The sequence below is a fragment of the Callorhinus ursinus genome, unplaced genomic scaffold (assembly GCF_003265705.2).
Source record: "Callorhinus ursinus isolate GAN/ISIS: 27379988/994484 unplaced genomic scaffold, GSC_fseal_2.0 scaffold27, whole genome shotgun sequence".
NCBI lineage: Eukaryota > Metazoa > Chordata > Mammalia > Carnivora > Otariidae > Callorhinus > Callorhinus ursinus.
The window spans coordinates 2761048-2788808 of NW_027397089.1; the positions used below are offsets into that span (position 1 = coordinate 2761048).

The following is a 27761-nucleotide window of genomic DNA, read 5'->3' on the forward strand; positions in this document are numbered from 1 at the left end:
GCCCAGGTCCAGCTTGAGGGTCAACCAATGGTCACATCCTCTACATGAACTTCTCCAACAATTGGGGATGTTTCCTCAATATTATACTCAGGTTATGTATATTTGACAGGAATACCACAGACACCATCTTAAACAAGTGATCAAATTAAAATCACCAGTAATGGGACAAGTTGATACATATTCCTTTTCATATCATGAATGGAGAATAGTAAAGCCAAATTTTTAAATCTTAATGTATCTGATATAAAATATAACTACAAACCTGGTTATACTTTTTAAAAAAAATAAAGCAGTATACATAGTGAATGTGGACTCCCATCATACTATCATCCCAACCCTGAAGTTTATTTTTCTCAAAGGAAAATGCTGGTAATTGTTTGATGGATATTTGCCACACCTCTTTCTGTGACTTTGCATATGTGTAAAATATATCCTTGTGTGGTTTTTGGGGGGGTAAAATTATATAAACATAATCATACTGCATATTTGTCTTACAGTTCACTTTGTTCATTTAATATATTTTAGAGTATTTTTATGACAGCTCACAGAAACCTAATTTTTTTATTTTATAATTAATATGCTGTTGCATACATGAAGCATAATTTATTTCATTTTCCTTATATTGATGGACATTTAGGTTGTTTCCAACTTTTCTTTTTTTAAGATTTTATTTATTTATTTTTGAGAGAGAGAGCGAGCAAGCACAAGTGAGGGGAGGGAGTGCAAGTGAGGTGAGGGGCCGAGGGGGAGGGAGAGAGAATCTCAAGCAGACTAGCCACTGAGTGCAGAGCCTGACATAGATAGGCTCCATCTCACAACCCTGAGATCATGACCTGAGCCGAAACCAAGAGTTGGACTCTTAACCAACTGAGCCACCCAGGCGCCCCAGGTTGTTTCCAACTTTTTAGTATTTCACACAACGCTGTAGTAAGCATTCTCACATATATCTTTTCATTTACATATACACACATTTCCATTAATAGATATCTAGGAATGAAAAACCTGAAAGGTATGACATTTTGATTTTTTGATAAATCATGCCACATTTTCCTCTAAATCAAGTCACCATTTTGTTTTTACTAACTATATAAGGAGAATGTGTTTCTTCCAGATCTTTGTCAACATTTCATATTAACAACAATTTTTAATATTTCCTAATCTATTAGAAAAAATCTTATTATTGATGGCCAGATAGGCTGTCTTTTCATATATTTATTGGTCATTTTTATAATTCTTCTGTGAATTGTTTATTTGTATCCTTTGCATACTTTTATTGTGCATATTTTTTCTTATATATTTGTAAGCTGCTTATGTTTCTTTGCATATTAATCATATATGATATTTGGGCTGCCAATATGTGTTCTCCCCATGCAGTGTTGACTCTTTTATTCAATTGCACTTTACACTAAATCACTGAAAGAAACAAAAAATCAAAAGTCCTATTGTCTCGATCTTACCAAAGGGAAACCTAAGACCTACAGAGAGAGGCATATTAATTTACTATAAGTCAGACAACTAAGGCCTTAGTCTTTTATGAGGATGCCAAAATAAGCATAAGATAGTGGGGGAAAAGTTTATAATTTATATTTTTGTCAAAAGATCTGGGTTGCTGGGGCACCTGGGTGGCTCAGTCATTAAACGTCTGCCTTCAGCTCAGGTCATGGTCCCACGGTCCTGGGATCAAGCCCCATATCGGGTTCCTTGCTCTGCGGGAAGCCCGCTTCTCCCTCTCCCACTCCCCCTGCTTGTGTTCCCTCTCTCACTTTGTCTCTCTCTGTCAAACGAATAAATAAAATCTTTAAAAAAAAAAAAAAGACCTGGGTTGGAGCCCAATCTGATTTAATAATAGACTGATCTTGCATCTACTGTTGAGCAAGGACTTTAAACCCCCTGAAAGACAACTGAACTTGGAATCCAAAAGCCTGTGTTCAAGCTTGGATCTCCTATTTATTAGCTCTGTGCCCTTACTGCAAATCAAATTCCTCATTTGTAAAATAAGAATACAAATAGAGTCCCTATATATTTCAAATTGGTGATGTGAGAACCAAATGTCATAAATATGAAAGAGATTTATGCCTTTAAAATATTACACAAATACAGGCAAACCCAGTGACTTTGGGTGATACAAGGTAATTCCTCACCTAAAAAATAAGCCATTACCTATCACTCATTTACTAGTTCTAATGAAATAAAGAAAATAATGTTTTAATAATACACACAAGATGGTAAGAGATTTCTGTTGCACAGAGATTATCATTCTTCCCTGTCATCAATATTCACAAATCCAACATTTGTTTTTCAACAGGCCACATACTCTTCAAGCTTCAGATTTCTACCATTTCTTATTATTTCCTTAAATTTAGTTTCAATTTACTTGGATTAGAACTTGAAATTTAAGTACTCAAATCTATTTTTACTGCCTAAGAAAAATGTTAAAGATAACTTCATGGCATTGATAATTCAATTTTAAATCATCTCATGAAAAGAATTGCCTCAAATTATAGAAGTTAATCATTATTTTATATGAACTATAAACACAACTACTGGCATATAGCAGATTGTCATGAAATCCATCATGAGACAGACACTTAAACTTACCACAGTAGGTGATATGAGTCCTTTTAAAAATATTTTCCAATCCAACCATTTCATCTTTTTAGAAAAAACCATGAAAAGGAAACCTATTATTACCAAGTATATGCAAGGTCATCCAACACCTTGCTGCAGAAAAATTATAAGAGGAAAATAAGACCATTAATTGAGTATCCATCACTTTGATGAAACTATGGATTTAAATTCACTCTCACATATACCTATTTCTTCCAGCTTCAGAACAATGTGTATTAATAGAGGCTAAGGACTTCCTTATCAGCATTAACACAATTGCTGAAAATAATTCAAATGCAGAATATTCAGAAGAATTTTTTTAATGCAAGGGTTTCTTCTTTCATAATAGAAATATTTATTTCTTTTATACCTGGGATATTTTCATGCTAATATTTTACTGACAAATATGAATGGTAGAAGTGACAGCTTATTAATTGCAATTAGCCAACTATAAATAATTGAAATGTTCTCCATTTTAGTTTAGCAATATTAAAATGATGAAAAAATTTGGTACAGCACACATGTCTAGGAAACTGTGTATTAGACTAAACAAGACAAGAAGCATGCACTGACTTAGTTAGAAACATATATAAAAGCTCCCAAGGGTGGAAAAACTCTGCTTTCCTTATGAGAGATCTAATACCTCAGAAAAATATAAATTAAAAAAATGCGTAAATTAAAACACTTAAGTCCTATAGTTTGATGATTCCTTTGATATATATTTGGTGATGTTTACTCTTTAATAATAACCTTCTATAATTTTACCATATCTATCCTTTTCACATAATTCAGAGAGACTGTAATCTGCCATAAGGATTTTTAAAAACTGAGTTAGTGATATTCATTCCATGTGGACATTATATGTGTCCCTCTGCCCCACATTCTTGCATGTTTAGGTATGTTAAATGTTTAGAACAGTTAAAGTTGTGGCAACAGAGCTGCTGGCAGTTAAGATTATGTGTCTTATTTTCATGTGTGTATGTATGTCTGCATTCCAAGTCAAATTTTTAAATTTTATTTATATAATTAACAAAAATAGTGGCCATTATTTTAATGACAATTGCAAACAGAAAGTCTGTCTCAAGTCTTTATGAAAAATAAGTGTTGGAGGAAAAGATGCCCACATTCTTTTTCTTTTTAAGATTTATTTATTTGAGAGAGAGAGAGACAACAGAGGGAAGGGCAGAGGGAGAGGGAAAGAAGCAGACACTCTGTTGAGCATGGAGCCCAATGTGGGGCTCAATCTCATGATCCTGAGATCATGACCTGAGCCAATATCAAGAGTCAGAGGCTTAGCTGATTGAGCCACCCAGGTGCCCCAAGATGCCCACATTCTTAACAACTGAACCCATGTTTCGGGTTGGTTTTGTTAACATATTACAATTAAGTTTACTGATTTTGCCCATATCACCAGAGGAAGAGTGTTTCCCATATGCAAAAAAAATTACTTATAATTTTGGGGGTGAGGAGTGGGGGTGTTGTTTGTCTCTCCCAACAAGGTTAGGTTTGCTTCTCTAGAGCTTTCTTTCCACAGCTAGATTCCCTTTACGCTAAGACTTTTTAAAGTAGCAGAACTAAATTTCACCTGAAGGCATACCTCTAGATTTTCATTGTACTTTCTGTTCTCCCTCCCTTTTCCCCTTTCTGAAGTCCTCAAAACGGCCTTTCTCATTTCTGATGTAGCTTGAACTTTGAACTCCAGAAGGTCACTACATCAGTTCCTGACTGCCAGTGACTGAAGAAGAAGCTGAGAGTCCAGATAAAAGGTGAAAGACTATTTTCTTTGGAGTATCAGTGAGGTGATTAACATGAATTGTGAAACTAGAGCACCTAGCTTTTGAAGCCATTTGGGAAGTATAGGCCACACTCCATTCAGCCATCCAGGTCTTTGGGTTGCATTCCAGGATGAGAGGAAACCTGACCCAAGAGTCACAGCATAGGACTGGCAAGGCAGGAACGTGCAATGACGCCAGGTCACCACAGTGAAATGTCATTCACTGTCACCAAATAACATCACATTACTTGCACCCATGTAAGAAGGTTGTATTGTTACCAACATTTGGGCAAAGAATAATAATAATAACAACTTGCACAGTACAAGAGGGGGAAGTCACATTAGGGGAAGGAGGGTTAGAGAGGAAAGAAAACTTAGACACCAAAACTAGAGCATATTCACCCTTGACCACAATCAAGGGGAGACTCCTGCATTTGGGAGAGATGCACATGTAGGCAAAAACTAGGCACAAAAACCAGGACAAATTCTCCTAAGGGGCATCTAGAAAGGAACTCCTTTTATTCTGATTTAGAAACAAGAGGTGAGGCAGAAACCCTGTTTTCCCCAAGAATGACCTTTTTCAGGTCCTTCTGGGGGGGGTCTGAGTGTGTTCAGCTGAAATTTAACTCTGCCACACAGAACTATCAGTTAGTTCTAAATACACATAGAGCAGTATTTTCTGAGATTCTTTCCACTGAACACCCTTCAGTTGTATATGATGTTCTCTGTGCCTGAATCCTCTTCACTTTGCATGGCTGACTCCTTCTCAGACTTCACAGTTTATACACCATACAGCTTATACCTCATTTCCTCACAGACATAGTCCTTGATACGCCAACATCTAAAGCAAGTTCCTTCCTGTGATTCAGAATCTCAGAATCTTATTTAGTTGCATTATAACACATAACACAAAACATAATTTCTTTTTGTTTCTTTTCTTCCTTCTCTACTGACAATCCACCCCACCCCACTCCCATCCCACTACATTGTTAGGGCTAGGAAACTGCAGAATGTGTTGGTCTGATTCACAAATGTGTCCCCTAGGTACCTTGAAAGTGTCTGTCACACTCATTGTTCTAGTTTTTTTTAAGTAAATGTTCATAGGTGGGTCAATAAAAATTGTTCCAAGGTTAGATTCATTAGATGATTCAATTCATTAGATAAATATGAAGTAAGTGAAACAAATTCTTTATGGAAGGTTTCCTATAATCAATTCAGAGCCTCCAAGAGGAGTCTATACTTTTTTTTTTCACTTATTCCACTATGAAACTACTTTTTCATGGACCATCTGTTATTGTCTGCTCTATCTGGGTTCCATCATCCCTTAACTAGAAATATCAATTGGCTAATGGACTGAGACAGCTCCCTAGACAAAAATGCCTTTAAAGTAATCCATTTAGGGAGGTGCCTGGGTGGCTCAGTTGGTTAAGCGACTGCCTTCGGCTCAGGTCATGATCCTGGAGTCCTGGGATCGAGTCCCACAATGGGCTCCCGGCTCAGCAGGGAGTCTGCTTCTCCCTCTGACCTTCCCTCCACCATGTGCATGCTCTCTCTCTCTCTCCCCCTCATGAAGACCTACGTTCATGAGCACCCAAAATCATTTTATGCCTTCATCATGCAATCTTCTAATTTATAATTTATATGAAACTCTCTTCTCTGCCACCAATGATTCTGACTTCTAGGTTAAAGATATATCACTTATAAATCAATAAATTAGAATTCTGATTTACAAATCCATCTCCTATAAATTTGACCAGCATGAAACTGAAGCCTTCTGGATAAAATTATGACAGATCAATTCTCTGGTACTGGAAAACTGAGGAACAGCGCCTCAGTCAAAATAAACACCACTTCACAGCCTCCTGGCTGGCTACGACTCTATAATTCGAGAAAATCTGAAAAGTAGCTTCATAAAATCATTATAGAACTTAAAAATATGTTATAGGACATTGCTACTGGTATCCTTGGAGATCTCTGCTGAGCATGGTCCATTGTCTGAATGAAAATACCAATCAGTGGTAAGTTAATTCATGCATTTATTCTTTCATTTACCAAATATATATCAAATACTTTCTAATGTGTCACACCTGTTCTGGTGCTGGAACTAGAGTGATAAGAGAGCACCTGCTCTCAAGTAGCTCAGAGACCAGAGAAGACAGACTGAAATATGAAATAAAATTAAATTAAGATTAAAATACCTCCATTACAAGGGTTATGATAAAATTTGTTTATGGTACTGTGGAACACAGAGAGAGGCATATCTTGAATTCAAAGAGAATAGTATCTTGGAAGTACTACCTTTGCTGGGCCATGAATAGCAAGGATGAATATCATAATATCATTCAGTGTTGCATAATGCATATTAACTATCTGCCAAATATAGGATTCCTCCCAAGTAATGGAAGAAAGTATAATCACTAGCCAGAATGCACTACTTCAAACTAACTGCTCTCAAGGGTATACTGAAGCTCAGCTGAAAGCAGTGAAGTTTGAAAATGTGAGCACCTGTGGGATTTGTGTCCTGACTAATTTTTAGGTGTTCTGTGTGCTTTGTATTTATTAAATTCCATGTCGTGAAACAGTGGATTATGTTAGCATGCTTACTAGCAGAAAGGTGTTTGTGAAGTTACAATGTAATATCATTAGAAGATTCTCATTCTTACGGTGGAAATACATTTTTACTTGGCATCCCTTATGTAAGAGACCCCCCAAAAATATTCTCCTAGACTTTAGTACTAAGAAAAAATTACTTTCCAGACAAACTCATTTGAATTTTTATCATACAAAAATTATGATTCATCCCATGTTCCTTCCCTTTTGTAGTAAGGAAGAGAATCAAAAAATAGAGAGTTTAGTTTTTGTGACTATCTCCTCACAGATTCCAATAAATATTTTTATTCTTCTAAATTATTTCTGATCATGCTTGTCACTTGCTTATTTGTTCTTTTATATGTATTTAAACACCACAAACTATTAAAAACCCTTTTGAAGTAAAAAGTATTCTAAAGTATCAATAAATAAATGAACAGATAGGTAGATGGTTTCAAGGATAGATGATAGCTTTCATTCTCTTAAAAACAGATCTCAAATATAGTCGATATTAATGCCACATCATGGTTTTCTATATGCTTTTCAATCAACAAAATATTATTACTATAATAATTTTTAAAGTATATTTTATATCCAAGAATGTACTTAGTTTTTCATAATTTGTTCAAGCCACCAGAATATACATATTTACACTTTTAATCATAGCATTAATGAATTAATATTTTCTAATGCATGTAAAACAGTACCTGGCATAGAGAAAGTGCTGCCTTAAGTGCTTATTTCATAAATTGTTCTAAAAATATTAAAGACAGTTGCTAAAACTTGAGAATTATCAAGAGGATTAATTTTAACAGTGCATGGTTAACTGAGGAAATACAAGTATTCCAAGAAAAAAAAAGGCAAATATTTTTTAATAGTTCCTAAGACACTTCAAATAAAATTTTAACAAAGCATCACTGTCTCTTTTGTGTTACAATATTAACATTTAAAACAAACGTGCCTTAGGATGGAAATGACATCAAGAGAACAACACTCCCCAAGAGAAGTTGCAAAACCTCCTACTGAGTCTGAAATATTAAAAACTGGTTCATTCTGACCACCAGGGATATAGTACAGAGCCAGAATACAATGTACAACTGTATATAATGATGTTAATAATACATGAATAGATTCTCAATTCACCAAATATCAGGGCACTCTTGAAACTTGAAGAAGTAAACGTGGAACATGTGGAAAGAAGGCACAGTCTCTCAGGCTCTGGATGCAATAGTGGCTATTATTAGGAGCTTAAGGGTGAACGAACAAAAGAATCAGGATTCTTTAGAGAGTATTCTTCAAATTCTTCCATCTTAGGGGACAGCTACAGGCATAATAACATTTGACTAAAGAAGAAATTAAAGAAGTGGCTTCATAAAAAATTGAAGTGTGATTTCTCTGAGGCTCATCTCCATGCAGGGGCAGAACCACTATCAAAGTTAGACCCAAAGGAGCTTTCTATAACTCATTACAAAGAAACACCACCTTGGAATCTATTGGGCAATGAAAACTCTAAGCTCCAGTTAGAAGCTGGAAGGGGCTAGAAATCCAATTGGTACCAAGTTTTATCCCAGTGGATCACAAAGATACAATACCCTAGCCTACACACACGAGCTAGATTATAACAATAAAGCATATAGCTGGGGCCCTTCCATTTAGTCTCTGCAACAACTTCCAGGTCTAGGTAAGTTGTTTAGCCTTGTATTTGAATCCAGTTTCATGTACATTACATATTGTGGTGTGTATTATATACTTTGGTATACATAATGCACCTGGATAGTGCACACCTATGTAAAAGGTTCTGTGCCTTTAAAACTGACAGTGATAATGAAGTCAACTCCAGGTGTCATATATGGAATGGAAAAGTTACTATCAAAGCAAAGGCAGAAGCAAATTCTCAAATGTGTGCTTCGAGCCTAACAGCAACTTTTATCTTCTGTTTGAAAACCAGTCCTCTGTTTGAGCCAGAGTGAATAGATGGCTTCTCCGCCACTGGTTAGCTATCATGGGACCTGCTTTCTCATCTACAACATGGGAATAATACTAATATCTGCCCCCCCATATGGATAGTTTGTGGAGCTTAAAGGACAGTTAAAAGCTTCTATTACCATGCCCTAGAATAGTGCTTTCCAATAGAAATGCAACATCTTTTATATCTGATGCATATTTTATGCTTAGAGTGTATCTCAATTTAGTTTAAGCCCCATTTCAAGTACTCAGTAGCAATATGTGACTAGTGACTACTATATTGAACAAGGCAGTCTTAGAATATAGTTAACATTCATTAATACAGTAGTATTAATGTTTGTAGTAGTATTTGACTATTCCTTGGTATCACTGATATTGGTATTATTATTATTCTTACAAAAATCCTAAGGTATGCTTACAGCTGTTCACAGAATTATAAAATAATTTTAAATTCTTTGCTAATTTTCAGAATATACAAGCCTCCAGTGATGCTACAAAAGCTAATAAAAATGAAAGCATATATGCACCTTAATATGTTAGGAAAAATTACAATGAAAATTGTCAAAGAGCACAGCAAACATTAAGTGGGGAAAAAAACTGTATGAACAGGGGGGAAATTTTCAGATAGAGCATATATTTCAAGGAAAGGTTTTTAGAAGGCAAGAGTTAAGGCCAATAAATATAGGTCCAAATTTTGGCTTATAGCCAATATAGTAGGAATTATTAACTAAACCCTCTGCTTATTACCCAGAAAATCAAGATAAATTTAAAGGCCTTAGACAATTGAACAGAGGAGTAACATGGACAAACAGATGTTATTAGGAAAATTTAGCAATGCTCACTTTGGCAGAACATATACTAAAATTGCAACAATACAGAGGAGATTAGCATGGCCCTGAACAAGGATGATACACAAATTCATGAATTATTCCATACTTTTCAGCATAAGAAACATAGTCAATGATAACGTAACAGTGTTGCATGGTAACAGATGATAGCTAGATTTGTGGTGAATGTAGTATAATATAGAGATGTTGAATCACTATTTTGTACTCCTGAAGTGAATGTAACATTGTGGGTCAACTATACTCAAATAAAAAGGTTTAAAAAAAGAGACAATTTAGATATACAGTTTTGAATTAAGGAAAAATCAGAATTGTACAAGACCTTCTAAAACATAACTACTTTATAAGTCAGGGAGCCTCTTTGGGCGGGGGGAAGGCTTGAAGTTTTAAGAGATCTATACCTAAAGGAATATGTAGGCCTTGTTATTAGATTCCAAGGGAGGAACTTCTCAGGACACTGAGCCTTCCTAGGTCTGGCCTAAGAGGCTATTGTCCTGAATCCGCAGAGCATTCTATCTCTTACCTGATCTCTTTCTGACAACCCCTAATCATGCTGCAGATATCAACTTAGTCTTCCCTTCCGTGGGAAGATTTTCCTGACTCTAAAAGATTTGACAGAGAGAGACACAGTGAGATAGGGAACACAAGCAGGGGGAATGGGAGAAGCAGGCTTCCCGCTGAGCAGGGAGCCCGATGTGCGGCTCGATCCCAGGACCCTGGGATCATGACCTGAGCTGAAGGCAGATGCTTAACGACTAAGCCACCCAGGCGCCCCTATACATATAACTTTTAAACCTATGTCCAAAACCTGCTGGAATTCTCTACCTTGATATATACAAAACTAAAATTATCAACCTATTTTTTTCAAAATCTCTTCCTCCTCCTTCTGACTCCTATTTAACAGCCTCATTGTTCTCTTGGTCACAAAAACAAATCTTGAATTCATTCTTGGCTCTTCCTCTCACTGTGCCAGACAGACAAAACATGGCCAGTTCTGTAGATAGCCCCACTGTCTACAGAATGTATTTCCATTATTCTGACTCAGAGCCTCATAGTTCCTACCTACATGAACACCTTTTTGCTGGCTCTCTGATTCAAGAGTCTCTCCTACCCTAGTCTGCTGACACATTCCTGCCAAATTTTCTCTTTTTTAAACCTTTTTATTTGAGTATAGTTGACCCACAATGTTACATTCACTTCAGGTGTACAACACAGTGATTCAACATCTCTATGTTATACTATATTCACCACAAATCTAGCTACCATCTGTTACCATACAACACTACTACGTTATCATTGACTATGTTTCTTATGCTGAAATGTATGGAACACTTCATGAATTTGTGTATCATCCTTGTTCAGGGCCCATGCTAATCTCCTCTGTATTGTTCCAATTTTAGTATATGTTCTGCCAAAGTGAGCACTGCTAAATTTTCCTAATACATCTGTTTGTCCATGCTGCTTCTCTATTCAAATTCCTTTTCTTTTCTCAGCATATTAAATCTTAACCTCTAAGCCTGCTTTCTAAATCCCCCATAATATGACTCCAAACTATCCTTCCAGCCTTAGCATCTACAATATTCTAAGTTAATTAAATGTTCCAACCAAATTCTCTGTTATTCCAGAAAAATCCTTATACTTTCTCAACTTCATTATTTTTTCATTTTCTTTGCATAGGAATACATCACTCACACAATCTGTACCTAAAAATACCTTTTATTAAAAAATTATCTTTCTCTCACTTCAGTCCCCATCTGTATTTTGGGACAAAATTTATATTATTGAGTTCCACCTTTTTTTATAGCTTCTAGTCAATTTGAAGTTCCTTGAGGAAGGAATCATGTCTTGTTTTTCTTAATATTACTTTCAATCCATCACCCTAGAGAAAAGTAGTAAAAATATGAATGGAAGAAGAAAGCTCACCAGACAATATCCCTGCAAATGTCCCATAGTGAATTAGAAGCAAATTGGAAAAGTCTGGTTATGCTCTAGAAAGAAGAAAGATCCACCGGAGGGTAGGCTTCTTCAGTCTGTGGGGAGTTTGAAATATCACAGAGAAATTTATTAGGTAAATAATGGAAAAATATTTGCATGTGTTTATTATTTAATCACTCAGTACTTACTAAATGCCTACTGACATCCTCAAAATAGTTCAAGAGAAATTCCAAAAATGATAAATTTACAGTATTCAAAGCCTCATTCTAAGTGACTGTACTGTGGAGAAGTTTCTCTTGAGACTAAAAGATCGGCAAAACCTCTTCACTTGTTCACAAAGCCACCTTTTAACTCAGAAGTTTCCTGGAGTTGAAAGGGTAGTAACTCAAAAAGCACTGAGCAGCTGAACTCAATTCAGCTTTGAATATTTCTTTATTTTTAGCAGATTCTCTGTTTCTTTTAGGTACATAAAAAATACAAACTAGATCTCAGTAGAGTGGAGGCTGTAGACTTGCAAATAAGAAATAGGCTGTTTGATAATAAGAAAAGCAAAATGCAAGTAAAACAGCAAATGAGATACAAATAAATTCAAAATGTCAGCTATAAAAAGAACCATGGCTTGAGATCATAACAGATGCAAGTGATTTTAATAGTCTAAAAAGCAAGGCCAAAGATGGTGGGAAAGAAAACCAAAATAACAAATGGTACCTGATCAAAATATTTAATTATTGTGGCTGTTTAAAGTTGTAATAAAGTCTCTTTAGCTGATCAGAATGTTCTCAGGACATAGAATTTTATTCTTCTTTCATAAAATAAATATAAATCTCAAATATTCTAGATAATTTTCCTATTTTTTTCTTATAAATACAGCAGGACAATCTCTGGTTTATGTGTTTTTTCTCAAATCACTCAAATCTTTGAAAGACCAAATTAAAATTATATGCTCCTACACATAAGCTGACTCTTCTTCAAGGGCACAAATTTCAAAAAATAATTTAGGGTCAAACTATCCCCACAAACATATATATATATATTTGACATATAGTTAGTGTACAATATGCTATTATGAGAAAATAAGTGAGGGTTAGGCATGATATGAGCCTTCCCTATGATTTCAGTCTCATTGTCTACTACTCCCTCCAAATATTCTTATAGTCTAAAAAAGAATGAAATCTTACGATTTGCAACAGTGTGGATGGAGCTAGAGTATAATGCAAAGTGAAATAAGTCCGTCAGAGAAAGACAAATACCATATGATTTCACTCATATGTGGAATTTAAGAAACAGAACAAATGAGCAAAGAAAAATGAGAGAAACCAAGAAACAGATCTTAGTGATAGAGAACAAACTGATGGTTACCAGAGGGGAGGTGGATAGACAGATGGGGGAACAGGTATGGGAATAGGTGTGGGGATTAAAGAGTATACTTATCGTGATGAAAATAAAACAAAACAATTAAAAAATATATATATTCTTTTTTTAAATTACATTCAATTCTTAGTCTAGACACATTTAAACCTCTCACATTCCTGTAACATCCCAAAGTTTTCCTATATAACTATGCCTCTGCTCCTGCTGATTTGTCTTTCTTGTATGGTATTTCCAATTTGTCTACATGGTAAGCTCCTACTCATCTTTAAGACAATTTTAGTATCATCTCCTCTCTAAAGCCTTCCTAATCCATTCCCAGTACTACCGGATACTTTATATGCAATCCACTGGTAATCATTATATTGTATTCCAATTATTTAGAACTCCCTGAGACCAGAAACTGTGCCTTATTTGTCATTGTGAGTTTTAATACATGACACCATGTCAGGATCCTGCTACATCATCGGGTGAATGTTGACCAAATCTATATGTCTATATGTTCCTTGAGGTTAAAGGCACTGTGCTATTTGTCCCAGGACACACAAACCTAACATAGTACCCACTCCAAGTTGGCTCTAAGTAGAATGTTTTAATGAATTACTTGCAATCAAGAAAGGACAAAGTTTAAAAGGTAGGTACTAGTCTTTAACCTGTCATTTTACAACAGTAGATTAATATGGATTCATGTATCTACACAGAAAGAAAATATAGAATATACCAAAGATTGCTGAATTTATTGACATAAACTCCTTTTTGCAAATCATTCTGTCTTTGTTATTTCCTGGAAAAACTCAGAAACAACTGTTGTTTCTTTATAGAGGACTCTTCTGATAAAATGATAAAATTTACTTAATAAATTTTGACCATCACAGATAATGTTCATAATGTAAGCAATAAAGGAAACAAAACAAAGAGTTGCTATTTTGAAACTTATTCTGATTTTAGGCAATGTGATATTATAGGAAAGTCAGTACAACTTAGTGCCAGGGTTAGATTCTCAGCCAACTCAAACACATCTGTGCTTGCAAACTTTAGCTGTTTATTTAACTTCTCTGCGCCTCCATTTCCTCAGCTGTCAAGTGCAGAAGAAATAGTAGTGTTTGCTTCACAGCATCATTGTAAAGGTTAGAGTTGTTACAGCTTCTGTAACCACTGTGTCTGGAACATCATATGTTCTCAATAAAATGTAAATGATTATGCTGTTAATACATCAGATGGTCTTTAATAAACAGGAGTGAAATTCTATTCTTCCCAGTATGAGAAGATAAAAGCTCCCTGATCCTCCCTCTACATGACCCAGCTAACCAAAGAAGTAAATTGCTGTAGTCCTTATGAAACAAGCACATCTCAAAATTGTTTTATTAGGCAGGGACCCTGGAGGCCATGGAACTCTCTATGGAACAGGATGCCTTTTAGCAGAACAAATGGAATATGATTACATTAAATCTATCCTATATACAAAAAAAAAAAAACTTGGCTAGCAGAAAATATTGTTATATTGTAGCACACATATTATCACAAATGGGTGCTCTCAGAACAAAATATGTTGCTATTAGTTATTAATAACTATTCGTTTGGCAAGTACCACCAATACTCACTATTACGGTTAATATTCCCTTTAACTAAAGAAAAACTGTATTAACATCTCACAGTTACTTTTTAAAATTTTTTCTATGCATAATTTTGAGTTAATTTGTTTACTTTGCATAGGTGTGATTATTCTGTGAAAACAAATTTACAACCCATTTTTCTATTTCTCCTTATGATAGAAGAAAAATTCAAAGTAAAGAATTCAACACATTACTTTAGGATACGTTTCCTATAAACTGGGACTAAATTAACTGGCAGGAAACATCTTGTGCTATCCTGAGGACCACTGATGTTCCATAATACATGTACATAATTAAGTTTTTTAAAACTATGTTCAAAAAAAAGAAAAAAGGGATAAAATAGACTTGCTGGTTGGGGAAAATGATCTAAAGACAAAAGAAGAAAAACAATATTGTTCATTTCACATCTTCTGGCATTAAGAAGAATTAATAAAGAGTAAAACTAATATAACATTATATGTTAATTATACTTTAATTTAAATAAATAAATAATTTTTTTAAAGAGTAAAATGCCGTGCCAGATTATATAAGTCATTTACATGTATTACCTCACTTGGCCTTCATAAGAATTCTGAGCCAGGTAGTTATTATTTCCATTTTTTTTCAGTTATTTTTCATGAAAATCAAAGTCACAGAGAGGTTAAGTAGCTTGCCAAACATCACATAGCTTATTACTGCTGGAACCAGACTTCAAACCAAGGCAGAATGACAAAGAAACTGTGCTCTTAGCCACCCCAACCATCTGCTTCCACAGAACAGGGAGATGAACCTCAAGTAAAGGAAGTAAATTTTTAAAAAGATCCAAAAAAGCCAATTTCAATAAATTAAAATCTATAGGACTAATTTCTCAAAATTTTTATCCACAGTGTTGGTATTTATTTATAAAACATGTATATCAAATTTAAAGATGACAAATTTGGAAAGAATATGTTAGAATCAAAATTTAAATAAATTTAAGGATGAATAGAAGGATTTGGTTATTTCTTGAATTCTCATTCCAGTGATCCACAATATGGACACCAATAATGTAAAATTTCTCCTTGAAGTTTAGTTGAACTCAAATTCAATAAATAGCCACAAAACTACTAACAAATAGAACCATGGACAGTATTATTCTTTAATTCAACATTGATAACTGATCAACTACTATGTGACAGAGGATCATGATCAAGGGAGATAATAATCCCATTGTCTCCCTACTGACCAGATGACATATGGAATGTTATAGCTAGCTCTGAGTCTCACTTCCACAAAGAGGCATCCAAAACAATGAGACCATGATGATAAAGGTCTGGAAATGAGAGGTAAAAAAAAAAACAAAACAAAATGGCACTCAGATATCCGAAGGGGAGTCACTGGGAAAAAGAACAGAGTTTTTACTGCATTGTTTCAAGTGTATAACACATTCAATTAGCTAAAAATTTCAAAGAGACCACTTCAGGAAGTAAACCGTTCTTCATAGTGGACAAGTTTAAACACAAAATTGAAAGCTATCTATCAGAAGTGGTAAAAACCTTACCAATACTGAGGAGAAAACTGAACCAGAATGCCTACGCAGTTTCTGCCAGATATAATATGATGCTCTTAAAATCTGAAAACAAAAACAAATCATAAGATCTCTATAATTATAAAATCTAATTTCATTAAACTCCTATTAAAGGTGGTTACTTCCACTGAGGAGTATCTTAATGACATTGCTCATAGGCAATTCTGCTGTAAAAACAAAATATGGCTTTTAGCTAGAGAAGAAAACAACACAGGCAGCCAAGTCTTCCATTGATTCCACTCTACTCAGAAATCCATTAAAGTAAATCTACCACATTGGGAGTATCTTTAAAGCAGCACTCTGTGAAAATTGACTGAAAATTTGGCAAAATGAAGGAAAAAAACCTGAGTTTTAATATATCCAATCCTTTCTGAGGAGAAAAATGGAGATCAAATGAGTTTATTAAAAACTTTATAATACCTTAATGGAATTTTCACTGATGTACCAATCAATATTTCAGAAAATGGGCATTAAGTCTAACTTATCTATGCCAGAGTTAATGCTAAGATAACATTTCCATTGTGAAACTTGCTTTTAATTTAGCAACTTTATATCTTCTGAGAAAATTACCCTTAATGAATAATTTAACTGTTCCTAACCATAAGTGAATTTTAATATGAAAATGGCTCTTGAAAGCAACCGGAACTACTCTTATAAGGTAGAGTTTAGAAAGTCAAAGGAATTTTGCCTAATGAGTGGGTTCTTCCTTGCTGGGAACAATATGATTAATTTTTACAAATCCTTAATTAATATTAAATAATACACATTTATACAATTATATAAAAAGTAAAAACATAGATAATTATGATTTTTTTAAATTTCCCAATAACAAGATTGGGATGGAAATGGCACTTTTTCAGCAGGATTTCAACCAGAAGGTATTAGAGAAATGGGGGATGAAGACTATTCAAAAGGAAATAAAAAAACATAAATTAAGCATGGGGTGGGAAAGGGCAGGAGATGGTCCAGCTTGGCCATATCTAGGAGAGAAAGATTGAAAGTTATTTTGCAACCTTATTCTGAAGGAGTTTAACATAAAACTTTCAGCTTATTTGATTTTGGAAGAAGATATATGTGATCTTGGATTTACTATAAGTAATTTTTCTCAAAGAATTGGAGGAAATAGAAGATTGAAATAACACAGCTGGATAGGATTTGCGACAAACAGGAAAGTTTTAGAAGGCCTTTTACAATGAATGAACTGGAAGTTCATAAAATATAGATTACAAGATGACCAGGAATTCTTGAGAGCTCATATAACATTAGAAAGCATCAGTCTGCCATTCCCACTCTATTTAAGAATACAGGATAAATTTTTACCAAAACTGTTAGGTAAAATTAGGATAGTCTGTCTTCACTACAAAATATGTGGTTCTTTTTAACGACCAGAAACTTAAATTTAAATATTTTACTCAATTTACACTTTCTTACATTATTTTTAATTCTGAAATTTATGAATTTATTTGCCTAGTCAAACAGTTTAATTTAAATTTTTTAATCAAAAATTATAAGTTAAATATAGTCTTTTGCTTACATTTTATGGATTGAGAAAGAGGAACCTCTAAGTATTCATTAATTTTTCAAAGTGGATGTTTTAGTTTGTTTCTTTGAATATATGTAAGAAATTATGCCAGTAAAAATACCATCATGAAAATGAAGAAATCTGGATTGCACAGTGTTTTACTGGTGTTAGTTCCTACCACCTCAGGAGAGCCAACTGGACACACCTCTTCCCAACTCCATGATTCATTACATTATGTTAGTAACATAAAATTGTCCATGATGGGAGTATTTATACCCAGAAATTTGCACACAGTACAAATTGAACTTTCATCTCTTTCTTTCAGAAAGCCAGTTATTGGAAGGAAGGAAGGAAGGAAGGAAGGAAGGAAGGAAGGAAGGAAAGAAGGAAGGAAGGAAGGAAGGAAAGAAGGAAGGAAGGAAGGAAGGAAGGAAGAAAGAAAGAAAGAGGAAAGGAAGAAAGAGAGAAAGAGAAAGGAAAGAAAGAAAGAAAGAAAGAAAGAAAGAAAGAAAGAAAGAAAGAGAAATATAGAAAGAAAAAGAAGAAAAAAGAAGACAGAGAAAGAAAGAAAAAGAAATATAGAAAGAAAAAGAGAGAAAGAAAGAAAGAAAAAGAAAAAGAAAGAAAGAAAGAAAAAGGAAAGAAAGAGAGAAAGGAAAGAAAGAAAGAGAAATATAGAAAGAAAAAAGAAAAAAGAAGACAGAAAGAAAGAAAGAAAAAGAATTATAGAAAGAAAAAGAAGAAAAAAGAAAAAGACAGAGAAAGAAAGAAAAAGAGAAAGAAAGAAAAAGAAAGAAAGAAAGAAAGAAAGAAAGAAAGAAAGAAAGAAAGAAAGAAAGAAAGAAAGAAAGAAAGAAAGAAAGTTATTAAATACTTACCATCACACCACTGGTTCCACATGAAGCAAAGATTTTAAAGAGATTGGGAGGAGGGAAGAGGAGGAGGAGGGAAGGAGGGAAGAAGGAAGTTGGTTAGTTTCAACTGCATGGAAAATAACTGCCAATCAACAAAATTCAGCTAGTTCAAGAGCAAATGAGATTGACATATTATATACACAAAGAATCTTTAGTTCCCAGTCTAGAAAGGCCTGCTTCTATTTTTTAAGAGAGAGAGAGAGAGAAAATTTTAACCAGGCTCCGTGCTGGGCATGGAGGCTGTTGGGTTCCATCTCACGACCCTAATCATCATGACCCTGAGATCACGACTTAAACCGAAATCAAGAGTTGGATGCTTAATCTACTGAGCCCCAAGACCTGCTCTTTTTAAAACAGCCTGGACTGTTGTAAAAAACTGAGGAGTAACTGGGCAGCCATGGGAACTGAAAGTCATCCTCAGAATGGCTGAAATTGAGACTTGAACTGGGTGGGCTCCTTAGCAGGGTGGTATAAATCCAGAGCCAAGGACTTGACAGGCCAGATGTGACAGATGATATGAATTCAAATAGCTTTAAAAAGACAAAACAAGCACCAATTTCAAATATGAATGCCAAATCAACCATGCTAAGGATCTAACATGTGTTCAGTGTCTGACATTTATTCCGTTGTTGATCTTTGAAGGAAGGTATATGGTGTTCAAATGGGGAGGTCATAATGGACACAATTTCAGAGCTACTTGGATCTTTATAATGGAACATCTCTACTCTAGTTGTGAAATGTTTATCAGAGAAAAACATCCAGAAGCCAGATAATTTAAAAATGACATCAGGGCCTTTCAATATATATTTCAATTGTGTGTGGAAGGGAAGTAAAAGGTAATTATCCCCTGAGTAAGACGTTTCCAATGAACTACTAATTTTTTTAATCTTTTACGTTCCTAGCAATGACATTTCTACCATAACTGACATGGTCACAACTGCAAGCTCTCCACGTTACAGGTTATGTGCCCCACATTACACATTACTTACAACTAAACTACCTCACTGGGGCTAAGTATGCTGGTCAGAGGAGTGGCTCCTCCAATTTTAACTCTAGTTCTAGCATTACTAAATGTGTGACAGTGGGCTCACTATTCAATCTCTTGGAACTTTTATTTCTTCATTGATAAAATGCCTAACTCATAGATTTACCATGAGGGTAGATGAGTTTACACCTATAAAGAACAGAGAATGGTGTATGGCATATAACAAATGCTAAATAAATGATGATTTTTATTATTTTACCACCTCAACATTAATATTGGTTTCCATTAAGTGGTTTTTTAATGATGATTATCTGTTTTACCAAGCAACCCCAAGTATACAGTGAATAAGCATTATTTTATGGCTATCTTAATAACTCAGCTGCCCTGAATTGGAAAGAAATGACAAATTTTGCAAAGATACTTTTGTCAAAAGTACTTAGTTCTAGCAATTCTAATCTGCAATAAATTTCTTTAGAATGTTATTAGACATTGTCATTGTTATGTGACTGTGTTCATTGACTATTTCTCTGATACCAAATTTTTCTTAGTCGAAGTAATAGTCACCTAGTGCTGTTATGTTGTATTGACAACTCCAAAAATTCAAAGATTTTAAAAATAAGGTCTATTGTTTATTAAAGTTGCATGCCCACAATTGTTTTGCTGCAACTCTGCCCCCATCATTGCTTTTCCTGCAAGATCCAGACTTACAAAACGGTCCCTCCTTGGGTCTCATGGATGACTACGAATTCACTTTTAAAATCTATGCACAAAGTGACACATGGCATTCCCACCCATTTCATTGGCCAATGCAAGTCACATGGCCACTCCTGAGTCAAACAGATAAAGGATGTATAATCTTCCCATGGAAAGAGGCAGGAAATATCTTGAACAAAATGATCTACCACCACCAGGTCTTAGTGCTGCCAGGAATCAGGTGCTTTTTTTTTTTTTAAGGGGAAGAGTGTTGTTTTTTTAACTTGACTTTTTTCTGTGATTTTACTCTGTGCAGTGTTTGGCTATAGTTAATGTTTTGTCATTTGTTTGTTTTTATTATTTCTCACCTGTACTATTTATTATGACTCAAAAAAGAAACTCCTATCTATATCCCAAAACAGAACCTTTCGTGGCCCAATGGCACAGGATCCAAATGCATGACGGCAGTCAAAACCTCCTCTTTCTTCTACACAATCTTTCTCTACCATTTTGCTCCACTACTTCTATGACTACTAGTTCCAATCATGTGTGTGCCCCTGGCAGGAGACCTTATGACCGAATCATTATTAAAATTCTTAATAATTTTTGCTTAGAGGTGCAATAAATGGGACGATGACTAGATCTAGATGGAATTCTCTGACATAATCACCCATTTCCTTGGGCAATATTGTACTTTATTGATTCTAGGACTCATGCTTGTTTTCATATTTTAACATCTCTTATATTGGGATCCTTCCTTAAATTACCATTCAAAAGCATTATACAAAATGAATAAATTTTTTCTTTCTTGGTTATATATAAACTTAAGATGCATTTAAAAATACTTCACATCTTAAATTCAATGAAATATAGTTCTTATTAATATATATCTCAAGTTTGATCAGTACTAACATGTTGAGTGCCTCATCCAATAAGTTATGATGCCATGAACCACCCTTCCCTAGAGGCTGTTACCGCAGTTCCCTTATGACAATCAGTGGTACTGGTCTATAAAGAAGCCATCCTGAGCATTCACAGACTGCCAATAATAGCACCTGCTCTGCTAACAAGGTGAGCTTAATGAATGACAGAATTTGTTTCCTTTTTCCTATTGTTAGAAGTTTCAGATCTTCATAAAATTTGAAAGAACAGTACAAAAACACGCATTTAACACTTCTAGACTTACCACATTTGTTTTCTGTGTGTGTGATTTATTTTGCAAAACCACTTGAAAGTAAATTGTAGACTTAACACTTCCTTCTGAAGACTTCAATATGCCTGTCTTACATAACTATAGACTATCATCACACCTAAAATGTTAATAACTCATCATCTACTATACTATCCATATTTAAATTTATGTAAGTGCTGCCCTAAAATGCCAAATACTCAATGGAAGCCCTCTGAACTTCACTCCTCCAAACAACTTCATAAGCTCTAATTTCCTGCCATTTGTCTATGCTTAAAATTCTTAAGAGAACATTTTATTTCTTCACTGAACCCAAACTGAAAGAGGTACAAATATACAGATATTGAAAAGAAAGTAACAAAAGTTTATACCACAATAGTCCCAAACATTTTATAGAGAGCTAAACTGTTTTGGAGTTTCAATAAATGAGTTTGCATAAGTGGATATTATGCAGAAATATGGAAATTAGAACACAGATGAGATATAACAGCAATAATGACACTGCTCCTAAGCTGACTCTTTAGTCAGTTAGGACTCTTCATTGGGGAAAAAAATGACCCTCCATCCCAAATACAAAAAGCTAACCATCATGCTTTTCTTTTAAAAATAATCTATAAGTTTTCTTGACATTGTACTTCAGAGGCCACCATAAATGAGTGAACACCCAAGAGTAGTGTTACTCACCTTTTCTATAATGTCAGCAGAACTCTCATAGGGAAACGATGCATTAGCTCTTCTACAAACACAGTCCCTGGAGTTAAGCAAAATAATGCAGAACAGATTTTCAATTTAGCAGCTTTAGAAACATTCTGTGAAAGTTACCAAAAAAAATCCTTTCCCATGGTGCTCACTTGCCTAAATGGAAGCATCTGTTCTGAAGATTAGTGCATCCTGGAAAAGCTCAAGGGAAATTATGCCACTTTTCTTCTATGAAACCCAAGTATTAACCACCTGCATGTTCCCAAGTCCTCCAACATTTTAGAGTCATAACTTCCTCCTATAGTGTCTCAACAAGCCTTCCTTCATATACTGCCTGAAGGGATGAAGAACTCCAACTTTTCCTTAGAGGATTATTAAAGAATTGCATTATACCAATATGCCCCTTTCTCTGGATTCCTGCTTTACCTGAAGGTTCAGTTGCCCCCTCATAATGATTTGCCTCCCATGGAATCTATTCACTTCTTGCACAGCTTAGCCAGGCTAGATCTGCTCTCTTTTAGTTACTGCCAGGAGAACAGAGAATTTTGCTGAAATTGTTAGGTTAACAGAAAGGAAAATAAGAACAGAAAAAGCAACAATACAAAATTTAATATTAGCCATTTCTGCTTCTGAGGCCCCTCTTCATTGCTTTCTACAGTGAGTTTTTTTGGTTTTTTATGTGGGGGGGGAGGGGAAGTGCCCTCACCCTCATGGTCTAGGCTTGCCACCATGTTGCCTTAAGATCCTTCTCCAGAGCTGGCCCTTCCCTGTATCCCTTCTTCTTTCTCATTCTCTAATCTCCTCACACATCCTCTTCTCACTCTTTTTTTTTCTTATTTATTATAGAAAGCAATTTTATTTTCATTGTTGCAGCCCTAATCCATCAATATGAAACTCTGGCTTCACATTCCCCAACCAAAAGACAGTTAAAGTATTCCCCAACACTTAAAAGTCATCTACTCTAGAGCTTTCTGATAACATTAAGAGATTGTTACCAGTTAAGAACAGATCCTGCTTCATGAATGTCAATGTCTTAACCACAATGAGGCAAAAGAGTAATATTTTTCCTCACAAAATGAGAAATGTAGGGATGATAATTTGACTCCAAAAGGCTCCAAGTGTCCTATCAGTTCCCCAAGCTCTTCTACCTTTTAGCAACACAATACTTTAAGCATGTGTCCCTTTCCCTCATGCTCATAATATAGATGTTCAATATCCAGGCAGGAAGAGCAAATGTTTTTAAAAAGAAAAAGAAAGAGAGAAAATGAGAACGCTAAAGAGACAAGCCAGCCAAGTCTACTTTTAAAAGAACTTTCTAGAAGCCCCATCCAAAGATATCTGCTTCTATTTCATTGGCTAGATCTGTTATATATCCACTACTCTACAAGGATATATACGAAATTAGGGTTCTATAAGTAAAAAAGAAGAGAATGAATATTTAGTAGGCAATCAGAAATGTCCATGAGCTGAGCTAACAGAGAGATCACACAAATTCAAATCTTACCAAGTAGCAAGCTCACTTACATGCTGTAAAGGATTCAAGCTAACAAAAGTCTCAAAGGAAGCAGAGAGAGAGCTCAGATGTCAAGAGCAGATCCCCAGGTTATTTCTACCAGGCATTCCCTCTGGTTCAGAGCAGATGAGATCTCTATGTGAGATTCACAGAACCACTTCGCACAGAGGGAGCATTTAAATTATGAAGCATGTCTACTTCACAGCCCAGAGAGATTTATCACCTTCATCACATTCTGATTAGAACAGGTCACCTGCCTTCTCCCCACCCCCTACCCAGGGTAATTTTCTCCACCAGGCTGCTTTCATTTCTTCCTCCCAGTCTGCAACCAGTTTCTCCTTCTTTGTGGATGAGGAGATGAAACTGGTTTCTTTTAGCTTTGATTTTTTTTAGAAAGAAGCATATTTTTATTTATTTGTTTAAGATTTTATTTATTTATTTGACAGAGAGAGACACAGCAAGAGAGGGAACACAAGCAGTGGGAGTGGGAGAGGGAGAAGCAGGCCTCCCCCAAGAGCAGGGAGCCTGATGAGGGGCTTGATCCCAGCACCCTGGCATCATGAATTGAGCCGAAGGCAGACGCTATCAACTGAGCCACCCAGGCACCCCTTGATTTTTTTTAATTAGGTAGGATAAGTTTCTTGGGCTCTTTGCACAGAATCTTTTGTGTAAAACATAAAAAATATGTATTCTCTCCCCATCTTGGACATGTTCCCCTAGAGTCACAAGATTCTTTTTTTTTTCCTTTATAGCTACAAAATAAGTCAACAAATTTATGGAGTCTGCAACTACCATTTATTGTTCAAGGCACTGGGAATCTAAAAATGGATGAGAATTTGTCCTTACGCTGGAGAAGCTCACTGTTTTGGGGATGAGATAAGTTCATAAATAGACTATCAGAGAGAAGTGTGGAAAGTTCTATGATAGCCATATTCCTAGGGTACAAGGCATGCTGAATTTGGCAAATAATCGAGCCAGAAGGTAAAGGAGAAGGGTAGATCCATACTCCTTTGCTGAATCTCAAAGGTGAATGGGAGGTGGAGATATTCCAAGCAGAAGTAAAAACATGAATAAAATGGAAGAAACTTCTGGTATGTGTAGAGAACAATAATGCAATTTATGGTTATTGGGATATAAAGTGTGACGCAGCTAGCACTGAGATATGCACTTGGAGAAGGCTTAGGTCAGATCATGGAGGACCTCATATACCACCTTAAAAACCTTTAGCTTGATCCTGCAATTCATGGTGAACTTTTGAAGACTTTTAGACTATAGAGTGGCAAGATAAGAATTACATTTTGGTAAGGCTCTAGACTGAAACATAAATGAGAAATAGGGATAAGACCATAGTCAAGGAAACTGGATTGAAGGCTGCTATAACAACCCAGGCAAGAGATGATAAGAACTAAATGAAATATGATATAAGAGGGGAATATTATTAGAGAAATAATGTGTTTATTTAATGAATATTGATTGAACATGCACTGTGTTGCAGGCACTATTATGGATACAGGGTTATGACAATGAGCAAAACAAACACTAATCCCTACCCTCACAGAATTTACAAGGCAATGTCAAAGTTCTTCCAGGTCTGTGGAGTGATTGAGTATGTAACCAAAGGCTGACCTTCATAAGACTTCTGGCCCAGGTTTAAAAAATAGTCTTTGTCAAAAGAGAAAAGAAAAAACAGGAAGTTCATGTCCTCATTCACATGGTCTCTAAATCTTGAAGGACTTGTTCTTGTAGAATATTAATTAAATGAAACCCACCTCATCAGTGTACCTTTCTGGTGAATATAAATAACTTCCACTGATCTCTGCAACATTTTAACATTTTCACCATTTGGAAATACAGCTGTTGCTGCCCAGCTTGCTTTTTCTCTGCAGCTTTGATGGTGTGGTAATGTCACGATGTGACATTATTGCTTACCCAGGCTGTGCACTGATGATTCCATTTTTTCATTCATAGTGAGGCTCTTAGTAACCTTTGGGGACCACTTTCAAATTCTTGTACATCCACAAAAACTGCAATTTGTGAGACATCTCTTATTCTCAGCCTCTAATTTTGAAGAAAACCTCTTCAGAATACATTTTTACTAACTGAAGAAGTTTTTAATATAGTTTTACAAATTTGCTTCATTGCTCTGCTAGCCTTAAATGGAGTATATATGTAAGCAATGAGAACCTGCAAGTACTTTATATTGTTAACTAAGGTTAAAGTACTTACAGGAGTAGACTGCCAGGGAATTATATATAATAGCAATTTTCCCTTCACTCAATACCTGGCAAAGGAAACTTTTTCTACATTTTCTATTCTGGTGAGGTAATCCATTTTTTTTTTCTAGTGCTTGCTCTACCACTAGCTTGCTAGATGACCATGATAAAGAAACCTGCATCACCTCTATGGATATATTTCCTAATTCGGAAATGGAGAGAATTGAATGACAAAACTTCCCCTAACAAGGCGATTCTAGATTTTATAATTAATAAGAACAACTTCAAAGCAGACACTGAATTCCAAATAGAAAAGAGACTACAGGTATCCCCCATCCCATTTTTCAAAAGTGCACAGTATACCACTTCACTTTTACAAAAGACCTACATTAGCAGTACCTGCTTTTGTTAACCAGAAGAAATCTGAAGAGAATTTTCACTTTTACGAAAAAAAAACAAAAGGCAAAAACAGCATTCAGTGTTTGTTTTGCAGCACAGCTGTTACAGAGGCAGTGTGCACCAGAAATAGCATGAATGGTCCTGCCAAGCACCTTCCCCAGGAACTACACTCAGCATGTCAGCCTCAAGCAGCCATAGCTTTGAACTGTGTGTGAGCATCTGTGTTTTATTTGGATTTATTTCATGACTCTGTTAGCAAGATTTGTCCTAAATCAGAAAAACCTAAGAGAGGTTATTTTGGGGGCCTGGGAATGCTCAAAAATTTTTCCATATAAATTAATAGTAATCAGTTTTTTACTTGACACCATTTTGGCTTATAAAAGTTTGCATTGCAATGCTCTACACTCAGCAGGGGGAAAATGTATTAATCAAAAATAAGTAAATAAATTTTTTAAACTAATTAAAATATCTAAAACTGACAACACATATCCCAGAGTATTTGGACAATGTACAAATATAATCTCAGGATGGTTGGAAATAATTTTTTCAGTATTATAGATAATAAATACTGTTGTCAGAACACCGTAGACATGAAAAGTTCTTGCCTTCAAAAATAGATGGAAGAGGAAGAGCAAAATGGCAGAGGAGTAGGAGACCTAAATTTTGTCTGGTCCCGGAAATTCAGCTGGATAGGGATCAAACCATTCTGCACACCTACGAACTCAAAAGGAGATCAAAGAAAAGAATAGCAGCAACTCTCTGAACAGAAAAGCGACCACTTTCTGGAAGGTAGGACGTGTGGAGAAGTGAATCCGAGGCGATATTTGGGAAGATAGATGGCGGGGGAGGGGGCCTCCATCAGCCAGTACGGCAACTGATAGAGCAGCAGGGCACAAAATCAGAACTTTTAGAATTCGGCTCCACTGAGGGACGTTGCTCCAGTGGCTAAGCAGGGGGTGGAACCCTCGCTGGGACAGTGTGGTCTCAGGACCCTCGGGGTCACAGAAAGACTGGGGGTGCCTGAGTGCAGCTGATCTCCCAGGTATCAGAGCAGGGAAGCCAGCTGCAGAGACAGAGCCGAGGCGCGGGCTCTCAGCTCGGGGTTGCCATAAACTGTTATCTGGGGCACAGTCAGGCTACTGCTCCTCCAGCAGGGACCCAACAAGCAGCAGATCCGGGTAGACTCCCCTTCCTCCCCCGGGAGAAGCGGCGCAGGAGCACAGTGCAGGAATCTGCTGGGTTTGGAGACTCCAAACGGGGTTGGGTGCCAGAGATAGAAACTCTCGGTCACAGGCCGGGTGAGCACGGAGTGCAGCCAGAGACTGGGGAGACGGGAGTGATTGACTGTTTTTCTCTGGGGGCGCACTGAGGAGTGGGCCCTGAGTTCTTGGC

The 27761-nt window shown here is 35.7% G+C and overlaps 2 non-coding genes across 2 annotated transcripts; one reads left to right on the forward strand and one right to left on the reverse strand.

Annotated features, from left to right (window-relative positions):
- Positions 1–9771: 9771 nt before the first annotated feature.
- Positions 9772–9875, forward strand: LOC112829962 (U6 spliceosomal RNA). Its single transcript, XR_003209804.2, has one exon. It is a non-coding gene; the product is annotated as a U6 spliceosomal RNA (small nuclear RNA).
- A 1222-nt stretch (positions 9876–11097) lies between these two features.
- Positions 11098–11204, reverse strand: LOC112829961 (U6 spliceosomal RNA). The gene has a single exon (XR_003209803.1). It is a non-coding gene; the product is annotated as a U6 spliceosomal RNA (small nuclear RNA).
- Positions 11205–27761: the final 16557 nt, after the last annotated feature.